We start from the raw sequence: 16,610 nt of genomic DNA, 5'->3' as shown, positions 1-16,610 counted from the left end.
ACACCAGTTAATTTGATAAAGAAATTAAGAGCATGCTATCACCCAAAATTTTAATTGAATTGTTTAAGTAGCAGTGCTGTGGGAAAGGATTTAAGACATGCAAAAAGAAAAGCACACTTAATCAGCTATCTATCATTCCCATAACAGGTCCCATGTAACTCCATCATATAGCTATTTCAAGTGATTGAAAAAAGAACTACTGAAGCACCCAGGAGAGAAGGGAGTTGTGAGATTCAGTATTTTTGAATTGCTGCCACAAACAATCTCATGTTGAAATACTCTGTAGTACAAATGTCATAGATATATCCCCAGTGAGCTGGCTTTTCATTAGGAATGGAGACATTGAAATCTTCTCATGATTCAATTTATGGTACAGTGGGGTAACCTGGAGAACAATTCAGGGGGAAAGGGAAGCCTTTTATAACAGGTATTTTCCAACAAGTTACCAGAATTCAGAGCTATAAGACTGTTCTGCACACTTTTTTAGGGTTGCTTACTGTTTTTAAGTATCTATTCCACTACTTTAAATATTGCCCCCTTTAAAATGTTGGTTTTTTTTTTTAATTAAGACTTTTATATATTTATTTTCTTCATTTATTACAGACCCTGTAATGTTAAAACCAATATGCTGTAATTATAAGTAGGCATTTATTGCTGCTGTTGCCACTGATTCAAAATGACTGACATTCAGAATTGGGGGCTGTGGGAGGTTTAGGTGGAAGCAAGCCTGAAATATTTCTTTCTGCAAGAAAAGGCAACCTAACCTTTTTAATAGAGAGATGCTTGACACATCATGAAAAAACCAAACCTTGTACTTGGGGAATTATTTCAGAACACTGACAACCAATCAGCTTAGCAGCATTAAGGAAAAACTTCCTTCTCCACCTGTTTTGGACATGTGAAAAAAGGCATTTCAGATGTGCACAGCTTCCGTGTGCAATTAGCCGGAGGATTGGCTGCTTGTGATTTTTAAATCGTTCAGGAAAGTAACACCTGCTTGGCTTCTGAAATTGTAGCTTCATGATAGCACCACCTAGTAATTATTATTCTGAGTCATCAGCTAATGCTCATTATCACTTCATAGTAGCAATATAATTAAAAATTCGGTGCCATATTCCAGTATGGATGAAGCTTGGAAGCTATAGACATGGCTTTAGAGAAGTTAGTTGCGTTATATTACTCTACCACATCTGTTGAATGGTTTTTGAAGGGTCCTCAATTATTCCTGTGTTAAAGTCACATTTTTGTTTTTCCTGGTGTGTCTTGAATATGGGTAAGCATTGTGAGGGAAGCAGCTTCAGAGCAGCGAAGCTTGTCTGTCCAAAAAGGGGGCTTTTGGTTTGGCCCTAGAAGAGGTTGGGGTCAGGTCTTGATGGAAATGAGCCCCTGCACTTGTTGCTTTGAAGGTCAGAGGGGACCCATGGAAGCCGTTGATCCCTGTCTGGCAGGTGAGGCGCTAACTGGGAAAACCAGGAAAAATCAAGTAGTCCACAGTGGTCAATTCTGAGTGGAAAAGGCACTTTGTATACTCTCTTTAGTTCAGATGCAGGTGTACCCATAATGTTGGTTTGCCTTGGTTTGTCTGCGAAGAAGATTGACCGGGGAGTAGCCAGGGGTCTTTCCTCGAGGATTTATTTGATCAATGAGGTGTGGGAGTGTTTATAAAATCTGCCAAATTCCTTTGATCCAGTGGATTGGCATTCTCTGATCAAATCAACTCTAAGAAAAAGACCTGACATCGATAAGCTGACACATACAATGCTTATTACCTCTTTATCATCCTCTCTTTACCTCCTCTCTATTAAATTAAATGGATTGGCTATAGTGTCTGTCTTTAGGTCTAGTTCTAAACAGTGTCTGTCTCCCATATGAGCTCTTACCAATGTAATGACATTATATTCAAGCAGGCAATGTCAGGAACAGATACATTTTAGGAAGTCCAGTGCTAAATGATGTAATTATGTCTCACAATTTCAACATGGTGCTTTGATGCTGTGTGTGTTGGAGTATCATGTTTGCTCTCTCCACACTTCCCTGGAGTGATTGTGCTAGCAGGTAAACAACTGTGACCCTAATGATCTTTTACATTACTCTCTTCCAAATTATATTCCAACACTGTGAACTAAATTTTGGGTCTGCTTTCTGTGGGATCTTCTTTGGTTACAGTAGCCGTGCTGCTGTTAAATTGAGTTTATTGTATCTCATGGTCTACATCATCATATCTTTGAACTTGACTTGCTTTTGTTCAGGTGGCAGGAAAATTGATGGAATGGTGGATTTATACCAGCACTATCTTTCTTAACTAGTACTTCCATGTTCCTGGAAGATTTTTGGTTCAGCTTTTGTTTTTTATAAAGATTAGAAGAGAGGATATACCAAGGATTGAATGAGAATCGTTGGGAAATATGAGCTATTTGATCTGCTTTATTAACTTGTGTGGCATCTGTTTTTAAATAGAACTGCTTAGTTATAAGATGCTTAGTTTGCTAAAAGGCAGCATGTGCCTTCTTTAACTAAATTTGTCAGGCCGGGGATTATAGGTCTGATTTTCTTAGAGCTATATTGACTATTTTCCTGAGGATTCTGTATCTTAATTTTGTATATTCTTCATTTTCTATGAACATTTAGGTGCTCAAGATCAATGTCTTAGATGGTCCGCAGTTTCCACAGTGAACTTATTTTCAGTCCCTAAATATTGCTAAAACACTTCATGTTTTGTCATCTAAAGCGTTTCTATAATGTGGTATTTAACAAGTCTTCAACCTCAGTAGCTTCTTGACTCACACTTATAAGCTTGTGGGAGCAAATGATTTGGGCTGACAGCTCAACATTTTAACTTTAAAAAGTGCTGTATAATGTCTTCTGTGACTTCTTTCTCAGTAAACGGTACCTGCTGATTTCCAAAACTCAAGTGAAATACTGCTGTGGCAGGTTGACACGGTGCCTGAGTCTCCATTTCGGTGTGCCTGAAAGCCTCAGGTTTTCCAGCAGAAGGCTGGTGAATGAAAAGCCACTGCTAAAGTTGGCATGTGAGCCAGATACACACAGCAGCCCATGCTGTGCTAATGGCAGCTTTAGGGACACATTTGCTTCTCCATTTTTCTGAAAGGTGTCTAATGAGAATATAGCTCTGACCTATTCGCAGTCAGGGTAGCATGATTTATTTGCTATTGCTATTAGTACCTGCAATTCAGCCATAGTCTAATCTTACAGATATGGCTTACTTCAACTTAATTTAAGGTAATATCCTACAATATTAAGGGATATTTATGAAACGAGTTCTTTGAAACTCTTTCCTCCTGCTCTTAGCATTACTTAGTCTTGTTGAATGCTTTCAATCTTGAAATAGATTTCAGCTAGACATAAAGAAAGCTGAGTAGTGGTGCTAATTCAGATGGCTCTGTGATATTTTGCACTTGCGTATTTACTTTGCTGTTCTGCTTCCCACTGTATTTGAATCATAATGTTCTTGCGCTGCTAATGAGTGATTGTTTTATTTAATGATGTGTATGCTGGAGAGAAAAGAAACACAGTGGAATGTTATCTGAGGAAAATAGCTATCCATCCATCCATCCATCCATCCATCCATCCATCCATCCATCCATCCATATTTTTTTAAAAAAATGAACAGTTTTCCCAACAGTATCAGAAAGGTGATTCTTGCACAAAACACTTGTAGTCTGTTAACATGACACAGGATCTCCCTAACCCCCACGTCCTTCTGCAGATATGTTCAGCTCTTTTCTGGTTGTTTTAGGTTTTTTTGGTTGGTTTTTTTGTTTTTTTTTTTTGTTTTTTTTTTTTAAATCTGCTCGGCGACTTGGAGCTAAGGCAAAGAAAGAAAAGAGAAAGACTTGCCAGAGCAGTGGGAACAGAGATTGCAGGCTGGGAAAGGAGTTTGTGGTTTGGGGAGGGAGGAGGAAGCTGGGAGGTGGCCATGCTCTCCCCAGCCTGGAGGAAACATGAGGAGCTGCTGCTTGTGCTGCCTCTGCTCATTTCTCTCCTCATGCAAAAAAAAGGCCCAGATTTCCTAGTATGCTCCATCAAAATTTTGCTGCAGCATTTTATTTCATTCCCTTGTTCAGTGTCTTCAGTTTCTTAACAGAACTATAGCTGGGCCCTCCCCTGAAACAGCCAGAGGACTGAAGTTTGTCCCTCTCTCTCCCACTTAGACTCCCTAGTCTTCCTGCATTTCAAATAGAAAGCACTCTGTGGCAACACACATATTTTTATCTTATAAGTAAGAGCTCTCTCAATTTGCAGTGTACTTCTTTAGTGAGAGAACTGGGACAGAGTAGTTATTTTTCCTCCTTGAATGCAGAACAATCATTTTCTCTTACACCTTCCTGCCTGAACAAGTTGCTTCTCCACTGGTGACAGTGCTCCTTTGAAGCAAACAGTAGTTTGCAAGGAAAAATCCTTATCGATATCGTGAGGCTGAAGTATGTGTGTGTGTGTGTATATATATATATATATATATATATATATATATATATAAATAACAAATCCTTTTATGAGAGAGAAAGTTATGTAAGAAAGAAATACCATCTCAGTGGTCATAGCAAGAGCTGTTGGGTATTATTACTGTGGTCCTTGCTTCCCAAAGAAACTTCCTGCAATGAGTTGTCCAAGCTTTTGGACAGGGATCAAATGACTAACAGTTATATTTTATTTTTAGTTTGGACTGACACAGTTACCAGGAATATTTCAATATTGAAGCACTGCAAGATGTTTCTGTAAATGACTGCTCTGCTATATCCATACCAGTGCTATAGGCAGACCAGCAGAACTAGGACACAGGTTTCAGTCGTGTTCCAAACTTCACGTCTCTTTGCGGTCTTGAGATATCCTAAGCTTTCCCCTAAGTGCCTTTCTGCTGGTCATCCTAAGGAGGATGTCCCCTTCTTCTGTTGCTCTCAGTGCTTGCATGGTCAGAGACAACTGAAATAAGTCAATTTATTATTTTACTTTAAAAATATAAACAGCTTTTTAGTTTTGCCTATTTTTTTTCAATCCACATTGCCTCAGTTGACAATTAACAATGTATAGTACAAGAATGGGCACAGCTGATGTCGCAGCATATGGAGGCATATATGTAGGAATTCCTTAAGCCTTGTTTGCTGCTTAGAAAGACTTAGTGTACAGCTACTCCTTCAGTCACAGTACTTGATACTTGTTAGAGCCTTTATTTAGAAGGACTGCAATTCTTTGTTTCTCTGCCTCATTAAGCTATTTTTCTAATAAGATTGTTTTCTGAAGGGTAGAAGTGAGAGTTTCAGAACTAAATGGTAGACATCAGTCACTGTACATGGAAGAGTTACCTGGAATCTAAAAGAGAAATCTAGCCTGCTGCATCTCTGTCCCTGAGATGAAAGAGTCTAATGAGTCTCTGTCCTATTATCATGGTGGTACAATTTGTAAAAATTATTTTCTACTGCTTCCTTCTTGCAGGAAAGAGAGTCTTGGTTTTTAGCCCAGCTTGGATCTTTCATTATACCCATTGCCTTCCTATGAAAAAACAGCTTGTTTCTCCCTTCTCCTCACTCTTCCATATTGGATCATTTGAGAGTTCAGCAGCTTCTCACCTTGGCCCTGGTGGTCTCAGAATTAAAAACTCAGCTGTTCTGGATGCTTTTCAGAATACACTTTGTTCATGGGCAATGGGAGTCCTGCAACAAGTGGCTCTGAAGCCACAGAGATGTTGATCCTTTGGGACCAGTGGTACAAGAATTTGTTAGCAGAAGATTCTGCTTTTGGAAGACATATGGACAGAATCAGAGAAGTGGGGCAAATGTAGCTGAGGGGCTGTAAGAGATGTTGAAGAAACAAATAATATTTTTGCTGAACACAGACAAGACTTCTGGAGTCTAGATTAGCCAAACACCCTGACTTGAGGTGTTTCAAGCATGTCCTCTCTAAGATACCTCAAAGGGATTTGATCATCAGAGAAAGATGCACATGCAGCCTCTGAAGATGCTGCCCTCTGTTCTCAAGATCAAAAGATTATTTAATCTGTCTGAAAAACATCCAGTGCCCACTTTGCATTTGAACTTGTGCATGTACCAGGTTAAAAAGGAGCCAGCACTACCAGTAGTTGGAAACTGGCCCCTGGCCCTGTGTGCCAGTGTGATGAAACCAATGCTCACCACCTTTGGGGCAGCACCTGCCTATGTTTACAGTGGTTTCTGTCCCACTACCCTGAGATACACCCCCTGAGATCCTCACGGTGAAAGGCACAGTTAACTGAACTGGTGTGCTGAGCAGCACAGTTGATTTCAATCCATTCTTTTTGCTTTTATATACTGCTAGCAGAATCTTTCTCTGGATCCTTTACTGTTATATGTGGATGCTTTGAAGGTTCAAAAATGTATTGTTGTAACTCTGTGCCAGTGACGACCGCTAGTCTCACTTTGGAGACGGAGAAATGGAAGGTTGAATGATGTGGTCCAGCCCTGGTTCCTCTGGGATCTTGTCTGTCACAGCCCCAAATCATTACCATACCTCAATCTTGGCCCCCAGGAGGGGCCATTTGATTTGTGGAGGGAAGAGTAAAGTGTGAAAGTGGCTGAGGGAGTTAACTGGAGGACAAGAAGAAGGGGATATGTTTGTGTCACTGTGATGCTCTGCCAGCAACTGCCTCAACTCCCTGCTGCGACTTGTCTGGGAGAGATGCCAGTGGGTGCCCAGCCCAGTGCTGACAGGCAACTACTTATCTTTCATGCTCTCCTGATCTCTCCTCATATGAAGTGTTATCCTCTGTACCTCTGGCACTGGGCAGCTGCTCTCTGGCACACCCAGAGTAGTGGTTCACTTCCAGGGCTGTTGTGATGGCCAAAATCTGCCTTCCCCAGGGCATGCAGCCTAGGAAGGGTGTCGTGTCCATCCTCTCCTTTTTTTTATTCCATAGGAACAACATGAGCTGTAGTTTCAATTTTAGACTGCCTTAGAACTGGCAACCTTTCTTACAGACTGACTGGTCCTGGGTGGTGAAAGGTTGGTTGGTGTCATGCGATCCTGGCACCTTGAAAAAGGGGCCTTTTGCATAATTTATCTGAAGAGCTTCTTGGAGACTGCTGAAAACTTCTGAATTTTTGAAAAGTGGGAGTCTTTCAGGCTGGGAACTCATGTGGCTCATCTTCTGCAGGAAAAGGATTGATGGTCTTCAAGGCTCTGTAATGTCCATTAGTTCTCCTGAAGGAAATACAGCAGCAGACCATTTTTACTTTTTCTCAGAAGAAATGTCCCCAGATCCCTTTCTGAACTTGGCCATATAAATCTCATCCTGTGATACAGTAAAGGCCCTGGGCTTCCTGAGTGTCAACTGGAGTTTTGTTTTCCAAAATAGCACAAACTCTGGAATGTGTATACTTTGTAGTACTTTCTTCCAGATCACCTGTTGACTACATTTACACCTGCTTCTGGAAAAACATGACTTGATCTTAACTTCTCATATGTTCAGGCCACCTTATTACTGCAGGGAGCCACCTGAGATATGTGTTAATGGCCATATGCCAACATGCTCAGCTCTATAAAAACTGCTGAGATGATCCTGCTCCAACTGCTGAAAGCCAGAAACAGCTACCCTCTTGTCTACACCAGGAAAACTACAACTTGTTAATTTGCCATCGGCCAGCAGCTGCTCTTGGGCTGGCAATGGTGGAACTGGTAAACGGAGCTTAGGCATATTTAACACAATAATAAAACATAATTTTGAATTACAGAGCAGACTGGTAATTCTGCTTATTATCAAGGTTGTTTGACACTTCCCATTATAAGACTATTTTGAGCCACTTACAGGTTTGCCAATTCTTAACAGCTTGCATTGAGATTTCTTTAATTTGGTGTCTGCCTCTTGCTGAATATTCTGTTTTTATTGTTTAAAAAGTAAAAAACAGCATTTAGCCAGAGAAACTCAGCTGTTTCCAAGAAAGAGGACTGAGAAAATACCTTGTTAGTCCTGTTAAATTTAAGTGACCTTTTTCTTTTAACAGCTCAGAGGCAGGATTTGGCAACAGAGGGGAGTTGCTGTCACAGATGCTTGTGCCTTTTCTGTGAATATTGACCAAAACAGGTTGACGTGCAACTTCTCAAAACATTTCAGTTAACACCAGCTAGCAGGTTTTTAATTCATGGCAGCTGATTTGTCCATAGAGGTGGTGCCTGCGGGCTGTGCAAGTCTGGTCTTCAGAGAGGGGAAACTGGTCCCTCCCCAGCCCCAGGGCCTGGGTCTGTGCAGGGACACTGGGGACATGCAGTGCCCAACTCCCCTACGGCTCTTGACTGAGCCTGGGCCATACAAAGGAGGGGGATGAAAGATGTAAATGGGCCAGAATGCAGCAGTGTCTACACGACAATTTTTGAGTGCTTTTGGGATCTTTTGGGTATGTATAATGTGTGTAGAGGTTCCTGTAAGTAATGGTTGTGTACTGTTCACAGTAGCAGTTAGCTTAATGCATCCCTTGTAACTGTGTAACTGCTGTCTGTTAAGCTACAAAAAGCAAGCCAACAATCAAATTTATTAATAGTGCTCATTAATAGTTTTTTTTTGGTTTTTTTTTTTTCCAGATATAATGGCAGAAATCAGATTATTTATCATAGAACACGACATGCAATCAACACTGAAATTACTTTTGTTCTTGTTCACCGTAGGTTTCTCACCAGTAACATGTGGCTTTTTAGTTATTCTTTGGTATTCTATAAAGACACTGTTGAAGCTGGGTGCTACTCATGCCTGCATGTTACTGCAGGTGCTGATGAAATTTCAGTCCCTCCCTTACAGCACTCAGTGCCAGTGTCTGAAGGCAAAGCAAGGAAATCTGTTTGCTTTTAACTATGCTGCCAGTCCACTGCTTACAGTAGCTATGGTTTAGCCATCAAAATGGCCTTATTCATTCAGTTTTCTATTGGCCTACTTACTTCAAAATTGTGAGAGCATCTCATGGCTTGTTTTGCAGAGCTCCTAAAATTGGCAGGCTCAGCATCTCTGGGTTGGCACACAAGCGCTAATCTTTATCTACTACATATCTACACCTGCAAATGATGGGACAGCCAAAAGCCTACACCAAAGGGCTCAGAGAATCATGAAATCAATTATACTACTTATTTTCAGGCGAACTGCATTGTGGTGGGGTTCAGCTATCCAAAGACATGAACTTTCAGTTGGTGATGAGGCATGGCTGCAGGAAGACTGCACTTAAATTTAAAAATAAAATTTAATTAAAATTCTTACCTTCATTATGCGCTTTTCAGTGCATAATGGTAGCAGGCTAAGATACTGTAAACCTGCTAAGATACTTTAAACCTAAGGCAATTTTGGTTTTGTTTTTTTTTTTTTTTTCTGATTGTCTGTTTTATAAAACCACTTTGTGGCTGAAGGTGGATGAGAATCCTTTAATGACCCATCAATAAAACCACTTAGCAGAGCTGAATAGCGTCTGTGACAGGTGACCTTCCTTTTCTCACAAGTGCTCTATTAGTTCTCATTATCTTGCCCCTAGGTCACTTTTTGTGGCCTTTCAAGGCCATTCCTTTTTTTTCCTCTGAAATAAACTGTGTTTCTCTCCATCTGGAGATGAGCCCATGACATTTGTTTGGGGAGTATGTCACTCACAGGAGATGCCTGCAGAAGAATACCTTGTTTACCATACCAAAAGTGCTCTTACTGAAGAAGAAGCTGAGGGTGGGGAGGAAGGGCAATGGAAAGTGATGCTCTAAGTGTGTCTGATTCCAATGACATTGGGCAGTAAAATCCTTATCTGTTGCTGAATTCTGCTTCATATTTGAAGCTGATGGTGCCACCTACCCCACCTTTTCTGAGCATGTTTTGATACACAGGTGAAAGAATCTGCCTCTCCTCTGGCTGCCTCTGTGAACCTTGCCATTGCTTCAGTTTTTCTCCAAAGTCTATGAAATCAAGAAATGACTGTTGGAGCTCTCTTTTCTGTCCAGCAACAGTACTGTTCTGGTTTCCAGGTCAGTCTCCATACAGGTGCTGCTTAGGTCTTCCCAACTCTTTGATATCTGGGATTAGAAGCAATTAAACCTTTTCGCCTATGGTGTATTAGCTAAGTTTGTGACATTTAGTGGGTTTACAGCTGCCAAACTGTAAAAAGTCCTTGCATTAATATTGTTTTTATTCCTTTGACTTGTTCTGTGTAACTTGGATCTTTGCAACAATGCTGGTAGGTGGTAATGATGAATAAATAATCAAATCTGTTAGTAAAATGCTGCATTTTGCTCTGATTTACTTGCAGATATTTGAAGTGGATATGAAATCGGGCAGAATTGATGTGGAAGGGGAGGGAGAAAGAGACAGCTTTTTATGGAGGTATCTGTTTCTTTAAAGTGTACTGAGATGTTATACTGCAGTATTGTAATCAGGACAGTTTAAGACTGTCTATATTTCATGTTTTAATAGTAACTTTTTCTTATCCAGTTTTGCTTTTGACATGAAAATGCAATTTCTAAGGTTTTAACAGGTAAAACAAGAAACTTTACATGGAAAGAACTAGAAATGAAGTTTCTGGAGACATGTTTTCTTTTTCTAAATGCTGACAAATAACTCCTGCCAAATGCTATATAAAGGAGAAAAAGAAACATATGGCAGTTCAACAGGAGTGAAAAGATGAGCTAATCCAGCATCCAACAAGTCTTTGGATGAGACTATAATAAAACCAACCAGCCTTTATCATGCTTGATAGCACCACTATAATTAGGAGTCTGTCACCAGCTTCATAATGAACTCTTAGCCCTATTTTCTGGGGTTTATAGTCTGGTAGTAAGAGTCACTTTGGGTTGCAACTTGGCATACTGGACCTCTCTGTGCAGAAGGCTCAAATCTAGCTTGCAGGTTTTAAATAAACTGACTGTTAAAAGTTGGGGGGTTGTGCCAGTGATGAGTGAGTTGTGCTTATAATCTGTCCTGAGTGTTAAGGAGTCAGTGTCTATGGTGATTTATTTGCCTTTGGCATGAAAAATACAAATATGCAGTTCAGAATCCTGTTGTGCTCTTATACTGCCTTGTAGGAATCAAGAATGTAAGGAATCAAGATTTTTATTTACTTTTTTTTCCCCTCTCTTGGTTTTATGATCCCTACATCTGCCCAAGCAGAAGCTGCTGCTGCAGGGCTGGGAACTAGCATTTGCTGCACTCTGCCTTAAAAAATGTTCTTGTGAGGAAACTTGTTCTTTGCAAGTTAGGTTTTCAGTCTTAGGGAGAAGTCTGGCAGACAAGGCAAAAATCCAGTCTGCTTCTTTCTCTCTTCCTTCCCTCCATCCTTGAGGCTTAGTCAGCTGCTGGCAGAGGGACTGGCTGTGCAGAAGATGTCTCAGTTGTGTACAGAGACATGCAGTTAATTTTGAGTGAAGGGGTCTAAGCTTCAGGAAGTGTCCAGTTTTTTTCTGAACCCAGAGTGATGGCATATCTAATCCCAGGTACTAGACGCTGAAAGGAGCCCTCTTTAAATCTTATATGTTGTCCACTCTTCCTTGCAGTGCAAGGGTTTCTCAGTACCTCAGGATGTGTAATGTAGCTGTTTGAGAATGTTCACAGGAGACAGGGCAGAGCTCTCACAATAGAATCTCCTCTGCAGAACATAGGTCTAGTAATGAAAGGTCAAATATTTGCCAAGGCTGTGGGTTCAGATTACAGCTAGATGCCTAATGAGATTTTCAGAAACATCGAGGCTCCCCTGCAGCCTTGTCTGCCAGACTCTTAAAGAGTCTGGCTTAAAAGGAATAACTAGGCAGCTTCAATAACTTAAGCAAAACCTGACTAGGTCAGTCCAGTCCCAGTATGATTCAACCTTCTGACTTGTATGTAAAAGCAAAGGTGAACTGAAGTGTATCCAGTTCACATTTAATATACAGTAAATGTTAACTTTCCCTCCCAAGCACTTTAGGAGATCCTTTGATGTTCGTCTTATGAAGGTGAATAGGGTAGGAGAGGATTGATATTCATTAGGTGCTGCAGTAGTCCTACGTCTAGCAGGTCAGGCAGCTGAGTGGTGCCTCTGAATCATTGGAAAGAAAAAAAAAAATATATTAAAACCCACACATATGGGTGTTGGAGACCAGGGAGTGGGGTGTGTCTCATAACCCCTCTAACTCCCTGCTGTACTGCTTCTGCTTGTCAGAAAGAGACAGTCTGTGCTGCTTTTCTGACAAAGAGACATCCCCAAAGCTCTACATTTATGAATTAGTAATTCATAAATTAGCAGCTGTGGGTTGGCAGTCTCTTCAGAGGGCTACGCCAGGTTTTGCTTTCTCAAATGAGAGGCTGACCCATAAAGGCTATGCCTGTAAACTCAAGAGTTGAGAAATCTTGTCCCTTGAAGAGACATCATGCTGTTGGGGGCCACCATGCCTTGTCTACCCCATGGGAGCCAGGACGTGCTGCCTCTTGCAGATTCCTTGGCCCCAAGCCCTCGATCCTGCTGTACCCCATTCAAACCCTGCTGGCACCCCTGCTGCTGACTTCTGACCTAGCTGGCCAGGGAGGACAATAGCAAGGAGAGTGGTAACATATGTGCCTCTATACACACACATTCTTGGCTTCCTCACCTATATCTGCTGGCAGGCATGTGGTAGGAAGCAGCTGCTCACACTACCAGTTGCATTACACTCTTCATTGGGCCTTGTGCTTTCCAGCAGGAGCCACAAAGCATGGATGTGAACCACTGTGACAGCCTTCTGCAGAAAGAAGGAGAGATGGTGTAAAGAACAAGGGAGACAAGGCAGGCAGGGACCTCTGCTTGGCTCAGAGTGCAGATGTGCAAGATCCTGGCTTGGGGCATGAGGGGGTAAGGGGGGACCTTTACCACTGGGGTCCCTACTACTAGCTACTTGGGGTAGACATTCCAGGAAAGCATGGAGTATATTCTAGCATTCCTGGAAGAGAGGCATGTATAATCTCCAAGGGGAACACCACAAATGAGTGAGATTCACTCAGCTCATGTTCAAAAGCCATGAGCCATGCAGTGCATGGCAACTGCTCATGCTAACTGCTTTGATGTGGGCACTGAAGACTGACATCTGAAAGATTTGTGCACAAACATGGGTGACCTGTTCATGGTTTTGATCAGTAGGAAAAAAACAAGCTGAGATATTCAATCAGGAATATTAAGCTGATCACAGAAGGAAGCCACTGTACAATTTCATTGAAAAGAAGGTTTTTAGAAATTCCATTAATTAGAATATGTTTTCATCTCTTTGCTTCATCTTAATTTAGAAAGAAATGTGGAAGCACCTTCCAGTTTTTGTTTCACAGCAGAAGCTTGCATAACCCTTCAATTGGCATTTTCAAATTACAGTATAAATTACAAAAGGAAAAGTTGCAGTTGATGTGGAAAACACAATCTGTGTCTACGAAGTCTTCTGTTTTAAAATGCTCATTTATACTTTTCTCCAGAAAATGTGACAGCCCATCTTACTAGCAGGGTGCTTTTTTTTTTTTTGCCTTTTTTTTTTTTAATTTGTGTTGTTTACCAATTTTCTGAAAAAAAAGCTCTAAACCAGAGGAATCTTGGTCCCTTCCCCCACAGCTTCATCACAATTCCTATCATTTCCATGCACATATAATTCAGAAAAATATATAGATAAGCATATTTAATATTACCTTTCTTAGAACTTTAAAATTAATTACATGATGCTTAGCAGTAGCTTCCTCTTCTGCTGCTGAGTAAGGCAATGGCTAATTTCAGAAAAACCTGCGAATAAAAAAGATCAACTCTCAAACAGCAAGGATGGACTCTGGATGTTTATCTTCACTAAAACATACCAGCTGTTCCTCTCTTCAAATAAGATAATTAGGTGTTTGACTTTTTTTAACATTTGCTACCAAATACTACTTATAAAAAACAGTCTTTGCTCTTTCTTTTTATGTGACCAATGGAACAGATGCTTTGAGGAAGCTATTTTTTTCCGTTGCATTAATAGTCAAACTGTCATATTTCAACTATCAAGCTATGAGGTTTCATTTTCGACACCCTTCGGAGCTAGTAATTTTTAAAGAATTAGCTAAAATGCACCTTGGCATAACAGTTGAGCCATGGAGACCAAACCTTTCCATTGTTTTTCTTAGGCTTCTGAGTTCCATTTTGAAAGTTCTTGCGATTCTGGCAGTTTCTGAGTTTGACAAAACTATAGAGTGAAATAAAAAACAGACAAGAAGGAGGAAAGCAGCAGTTTTCCTGCCTCTGAGGAATCTTGGTGGCACACCACTGACTCTCCCAGGAGGCAGATGTTTGGGGAGGTAATGCTGTGCCGTCATTCCTGGCCGATGACTGAGGACTAAATGCTGCCTATTCACTGTGAATTGTGCCTTGACGGTAGATGTCTAAAAATTTTATTATTCCCTCATATTCCAAGTGCTCAGAGGGGAAAGCTATTGCTTCTTCTGTTGCTATAATCTCCTAACAGTTAAGGAACTTTTAGTTCCCTGTCCTTCTAGTGCTTCCCCTGAGGTTTCAAAAAAGAGTCTCTGCTACTCTGGTCCCCTCTTCAGTCTTTTCCAGCCCTTCTGCCTCTCCAGTTGCCTCCTCTTCCATTTCTCAGCTGTCCTTTATGGGTCTTCCAAAGAATAGCAGTCTGTATTTGGTGTGATCCTTTCCTGTCTTGTTAGTGCCGTTGGTAAGCTTATCATGGACCGGTTAAATTGTCTGCACTTAGTAATTTGATTCTGCTGGTTTTTGATTGTAAGGAGAAGGAAACTGTTGCTATCTGTCTTCAAGCTCAGGAAGTGGGCACTAAGATACGTTAGTCCCCAATTTATTTGAAAATCCTAGTTTTGGCAAAACCAGAAATACCACAGTTATTTTTAGTAGAACCCTTCATTTTCCAAAGTGGATGATTTTTGGTTTCCATTTGCCCTGGATAAGATTATTTTTCAAACCCATTATACATTTATAGTTATAGTCATCCATTTAGAAACTGAAACCACAGAGAAGGGAAGCAGAGGAGCCCTGCACATACTCATCATGCTGTGTGGACAAACCATTGTAATGGTGTGTAAGAAACGAGCCTGAGCACTGCAGTGCTCTCTCCCCAAAACTCTCCCACTCAGTCTAAATCCTTCGCAGAGCTTACTGCTTTCTGCTCACCAAGTGTAAAATCTGGGAACCATTTCTGTGTAAATGGAATTGTTTTTTCAGGAAGAGTTTTGCTTGCAAGAAAGGGAGAAGGTTTTTACTTCTACAGGAAAAAAGAGGAAGCAATGAGGCCTCAGAACTGAGCAGAAATGCACTCATAAAAGCACTGTAGTTGTGGATTAAAGCAACACAACATGTGTGTTTTGGATTTGTGCACACATGGTAATAAAAGCCAAAAAAAAAAAAAAAAGCAAAACTCTTCATGGGATTTTACTGAGAAGAAGTTAATGCCGATGCCAAATCCATTTATCATTTCTTTGGTTATGTGCCACTGTCCCTTATGACCTTCTCCAGGCTGTAAGCAGTGAACACTTTCTCCCCCAGTACACACACTTGTTCTGTTTTTAATCGCTTCCTCGTCACTTCACTACTTATATGTTTTGTGGCACCAGCAGTTTTTCCTCTTATAGGAAGCTAGGAGCATTGTTTTAAGAAATAGAAATATTTGGAAAAGAACAGAATTGGCCCAGAAGCAGTTTGGGTGGATTTTGGGGGAAAGTTGTTTATGACTGGACTACTAGTACACAGGACTACTCAGCTTCTATTCCTTTTTCCAATTAATAAATTCTGTTTTTTCTCTACCCTCTGCCTTCTCCATACTGCTTTCTCCCTAAAACTCTTCCAATTAGAAAGGGTAAGTTCCACAACCACTCATATATTTGTGGTCTACCTAAGGAAGCTAGTAAGGTATAAGGTTAAGTTCTTCCACAGCCTCCTCATGCTGCCCTAAGGAAGGTGTCATCCCTCAGTTGCTCTGTCAGGACACACAGTCAAATCAGGTCTTTCCTGCACTTCATTTTGCAGTTGTTCCCTTCCATTGCTGCTTGAAAATATATCTTGTGCTGCCAGCATTCCCTAGCTGAGGTGCTCCCCTTTGGTCGTGGAGGTGAACATCTAGTTTTGCTTTTATTCTTCTCTCATCCTCCAGAGACACAAAAGTTGACATCAAGAAATGTTGGGCAGATCACAGTCCCTCTTCTGACAACTCTGTCAGCTGGTCAGAATTAGCAGGATAGTTTGAATAATAGGTCTTCACACACCTGTTTTGGCAGATACAGGCAAGGGAGGGAGCATCATCCAAATGGCTCTGCTGGAAGCTTAGAAGGTTGGTAATATCCACAGGAGTCTGGACAAGCAGTGTGCTGAAGACAGTCACTGCTCCAGCTGGTGGAACTGAAGCTGGGAGATGGTGTCTGGCTACAAGTTGTGACTAGTGCTTGTGACTTGCATTATGGCAAATCTTTTCTCCTGGTCTGTGTTTGAATAAGTCGGGTAAGAACATAGTCAAAGAAGTGTATACTTCAAACTGAGGGTTGTGTTGCTGTGTGTATTCTTAGCTCTGGTATGTAGTTATGGAATACTAAAAGATTTGTCACAGCTGGTGGCCATAATTTGCTCTCTGAATGTTCAGAGAACACATTGTTTTAGAGAAGGTGAACACTGAGCTCACCTCAGTTTGGACCT

At 41.0% G+C, this 16,610-nt stretch overlaps 1 protein-coding gene across 5 annotated transcripts in view; it reads left to right on the top strand.

Moving 5' to 3' along the window:
* PLXNB2 (plexin B2) overlaps positions 1 to 16,610 on the top strand; it is a 253,985-nt gene that overhangs the window by 33,189 nt on the left and 204,186 nt on the right. For 4 of the 5 annotated variants that reach the window (XM_066182975.1, XM_066182971.1, XM_066182973.1 and 1 more), the window contains exon 3: positions 10,254 to 10,327. The exons of the other annotated variant lie outside the window; for it this stretch is intronic. The gene's annotated coding sequence lies outside the window, so the exon portion shown is untranslated. The remainder of the gene's footprint in view (positions 1 to 10,253; positions 10,328 to 16,610) is intronic. 5 annotated transcript variants of the gene reach the window in all.

Source organism: Chamaea fasciata, unplaced genomic scaffold, assembly GCF_029207755.1.
Source record: "Chamaea fasciata isolate MVZ Bird 193981 ecotype frontalis unplaced genomic scaffold, bChaFas1.0.hap1 SCAF_5, whole genome shotgun sequence".
Taxonomy (NCBI): Eukaryota; Metazoa; Chordata; class Aves; order Passeriformes; family Sylviidae; genus Chamaea; species Chamaea fasciata.
The sequence above is the reverse complement of the archived record's forward strand: the minus strand, read 5'-3'. Positions and strand labels throughout refer to the sequence as shown.